Source organism: Betta splendens, chromosome 17 (assembly GCF_900634795.4).
Source record: "Betta splendens chromosome 17, fBetSpl5.4, whole genome shotgun sequence".
Classification (NCBI taxonomy): domain Eukaryota; kingdom Metazoa; phylum Chordata; class Actinopteri; order Anabantiformes; family Osphronemidae; genus Betta; species Betta splendens.
The window spans coordinates 92,967-96,672 of NC_040897.2; the positions used below are offsets into that span (position 1 = coordinate 92,967).

At 44.5% G+C, this 3,706-nt stretch overlaps 2 non-coding genes across 2 annotated transcripts; both read left to right on the plus strand.

Annotated features, from left to right (window-relative positions):
• Positions 1–350: 350 nt before the first annotated feature.
• On the plus strand, positions 351–423 carry trnaf-gaa (transfer RNA phenylalanine (anticodon GAA)). Its single transcript has one exon. It is a non-coding gene; the product is annotated as a tRNA-Phe (tRNA).
• A 1,997-nt stretch (positions 424–2,420) lies between these two features.
• trnaf-gaa (transfer RNA phenylalanine (anticodon GAA)) lies at positions 2,421–2,493 on the plus strand. The gene has a single exon. It is a non-coding gene; the product is annotated as a tRNA-Phe (tRNA).
• Positions 2,494–3,706: the final 1,213 nt, after the last annotated feature.

Below are 3,706 nucleotides of genomic sequence, written 5' to 3' on the forward strand. Positions count from 1 at the left end.
AGGCCACCAAGTCACACACACACAAAAAGCAAGAGTTGATTGCTGTGTGTCAATGACTAGTTACAGTGGACAGCACACATAATCTGATATGGAGTCACTTGATAGATGTTGGCTCCAAAAACATGCGTTTTCCTTTTGGATTCATCCTCCAATCAACATTGTAGAAAATTCAGCAGCTGTTACGACGCTGTTTTGCTATTTGCCTTGTTCTCAGGTTCTTTGACTCTGTAAATTCCCTTAACGGGAATGGTTTTCTTTGTTATCAAGCCACAGGAAGGAAAACTTTTACAAGGTTTTGTCTAAAAACCTGAAATTTGAAACTCTTTGCCACCATCATGTGGCTTGCTTGTGCTGAAATAGCTCAGCTGGGAGAGCGTTAGACTGAAGATCTAAAGGTCCCTGGTTCAATCCGGGGTTTCAGCAGGTAATTCCCTTGTTCTTTGCTTTATCCTATAAAAGAAAACCTTTACAGGAGGAGGCGGGGCGAGATATACCATGGAAACACAATCTGTAAGGCACTGGCCTCTTAAGACAGGCATTTTCACTGCGAGTCCCGCCCAGGGTGGAGCAGAGGAAGCTTGCTGGGCCCATAACCCAGAGGTCGATGGATTAAAACCCTCCTCTGCTAGAGTTTTTCCATCAGCACCTATGTTGTCATCAACTTTGAGCCTGTAGCTGATCCTAGGCATAAATGACTGAACACACTCATTGCTCTGATAAGAATTTTACAGCAAAGAAACACAGTCTGATAAGAACATACCAGGCAACAACTTTCAAAGCTGTGTGACTTTGAGTTCCATCACTGTTAACAGAGAGACCTGTGAAAGCACACCAGCCAAAATAAAGGAACCTTGACCAACGTTGGGCTCGAACCCTGAGATTGACAGCTTTAAGCGTATCTGGCTGAGCTAGCCAGGCTACAAATAAATACATTTGTCTACATATGAGTGATAAGGTCAGGGGGCTCTTGGTAAAAGTTTGGTGCCCTCTGGGGCCACGTTATGTCACTCGACAAAACTGCTCCATACGATGAAAGGCTGACACCAATGCTTGGCCATGATGCTCAGTGGCGGCTGAGCAGTGGCCTAAAGGCCCGGCATGTCTTTGGAATCCCAGGAATCACAGCTGGGTTCACTGTCCCTTAAAACCTTGGGGTGTCTGATCAGACTGCGTGACAGACAGGACAACAGTCCAAATGAACACACAAACAGGGCTCAGACTTATTATTGTCCCATTTCAGGCTGCAGGTTGATGGTGAGTCTTGCTTCTCTGATTTCAATCCATTCAACTTTCACAGGCGTTCACTGGCTTCTGAAGACAGGGATTACAGGTCATATCCAGGGTTTCAACGACCAATGTCCCGCTCCCTACCACAACCATGTGTGTTGCAATACTGAAAAAAAGAAAAAAACTAGTGCTGCTTGTACAAATGTGAGAGAAAAGGACATCCTCTGTTTCTGCCTGGCATTGAACCAGGGACCTTTTGAGTGTGAAGCAAACATGATAACCGGTACACTACAGAAACTTTGATCTGATTAGGGCTTTGGTTATGGCAGAGTTGGTACAGTATCTCACCTCGTCAAAGCTAGTACTTAAACTCGCTGTTGCTTTATCAGAAAGATTTAATGGTTCCTTGAAAATTATTTGTTGTAGCCTAAATCTCTGACAAAAATATAAGACGCAATCCAACAAAAGCTGCTCTGGCCAGACACACCAACATTGCAGCCCTCAAGTTATTTGCTCTCTTTTCAAAACCATTTACCAACTTAAGCCACATTCTTCCTCAAGTACAAATTGCTGCCCCTGAGCATGTTAGGATTGAGTGGAGTGGAGAGGCCTGGAGGTTTTGGTATCTTTCCAGGTCAGCCCTGGCGTAGCACAGCAGAATCTGCCAAAATCAATTTCAATCAAGTTGCTGGAAACACAAACATGTTTTAGCGCTGCTTAAAGCCTACTCAAAGATTCCTTTTTGTTGCATGAAGCAGTAACACACCTCAACAACCAAAGCCAGTGGTTTCTACCTAATGCTACTTGTAGCTGGGAGCTTTTGAATTTTCTCAGCTTACCCTCGTAACCACGGTAAATTTTGCAAGAAAAAGCAAGAGTTGATTGCTGTGTGTCAATGACTAGTTACAGTGGACAGCACACACAATCTGATATGGAGTCACTTGATAGATGTTGGCTCCAAAAACATGCGTTTTCCTTTTGGATTCATCCTCCAATCAACATTGTAGAAAATTCAGCAGCTGTTACGACGCTGTTTCGCTATTTGCCTTGTTCTCAGGTTCTTTGACTCTGTAAATTCCCTTAACGGGAATGGTTTTATTTGTTATCAAGCCACAGGAAGAAAAACTTTTACAAGGTTTTGTCTAAAAACCTGAAATTTGAAACTCTTTGCCACCATCATGTGGCTTGCTTGTGCTGAAATAGCTCAGCTGGGAGAGCGTTAGACTGAAGATCTAAAGGTCCCTGGTTCAATCCCGGGTTTCAGCAGGTAATTCCCCTGTTCTTTGCTTTATCCTTTAAAAGAAAACCTTTACAGGAGGAGGCGGGGCGACACATACCATGGAGACACAATCTGTAAGGCACTGGCCTCTTAAGACAGGCATTTTGAGTGCAAGTCCCACCCAGGGTGGACCAGAGGAAGCTTGGGCCTAACCCCGTCCACGTCCATGCTTCACCCACTCCTCAGGTGGGTCACTCATACACACCCCATCCACCTTCTCCTCCACGCTTTCTTCTTTTTTGGTCTGCTGGTTCTTCTATTTATCCTTCACCCTCTCCTGTTCCTTGTTGCTTTGATGTCCTTGCTTTTTTCTCCTTCACCCTCTCCTACTCCTTCTTTTTCTTCTTCTTCTTCTTCTTCTTCTTCTTCTTCTTCTTCTTCTTCTTCTTCTTCTTCTTCTTCTTCTTCTTCTTCTTCTTCCTCACTCTCTTGTGCTTCTGCTGGTACTTGGTGCTCTGACATCTTTCCTTTTTCTCCTTATCCTGCTTCTTCTTCTACTCCTTCTTTTTCTTCTTCTTCGTCCTCTCTCTATTCCGCTTACTCTGCTTCTCTGTGCTCTGACATCTCTCCTTTTTCTCCTTACCCCGCTTCTACTCCCCATTTTTATTCTTCCTCGCCCTCCTCTGCTTACTCTGGTACTTGTTGCTCTGCTGTCCTTCCTTTTTCTCCTTCACCCTCTCCTGATCCTAGTTGCTCTGCTGTCCTTTCCCTTTTCTCCTTCACCCTCTCCTGTTCCTACTTCCTTTGATGTCCTTTCTTTTTCTCCTTCACCCTCTCCTACTCCTTCTTCTTCTTCTTCCTCACCCTCTTTTGCTTACTCTTGTCTTTGTTGCTCTGACGCCCTTCCTTATTCTCCTTTACCCTCTCCTGTGATGGAGAGAGTGAAGGAGCTCATCCAGCAGCTCATCAGCAGAGGTAAGGAAGACAGTGATGAGGAGGGGGCTGCTCTGGGAAGACTCTACTGTGGGACACTGTTTCCTACAGTAAAACCAGTCTTGGATTTGACCCCAGGGCACCGTTTTTTTAGTTTTATTTCTATATCATAAGTTTAAATGTTTATTCCAACTTTGAGAACTAGCTTTTGCGTCTGGCTGGGCAGTTTTCAGGTCCCAGGTAGCATCTGGCGCTAGGACCTTTCTTTCTTTCCTGGATGAACACAAGTTTAAATGTTAATTTTTACCCTGAGAACTAGCTTTCGCG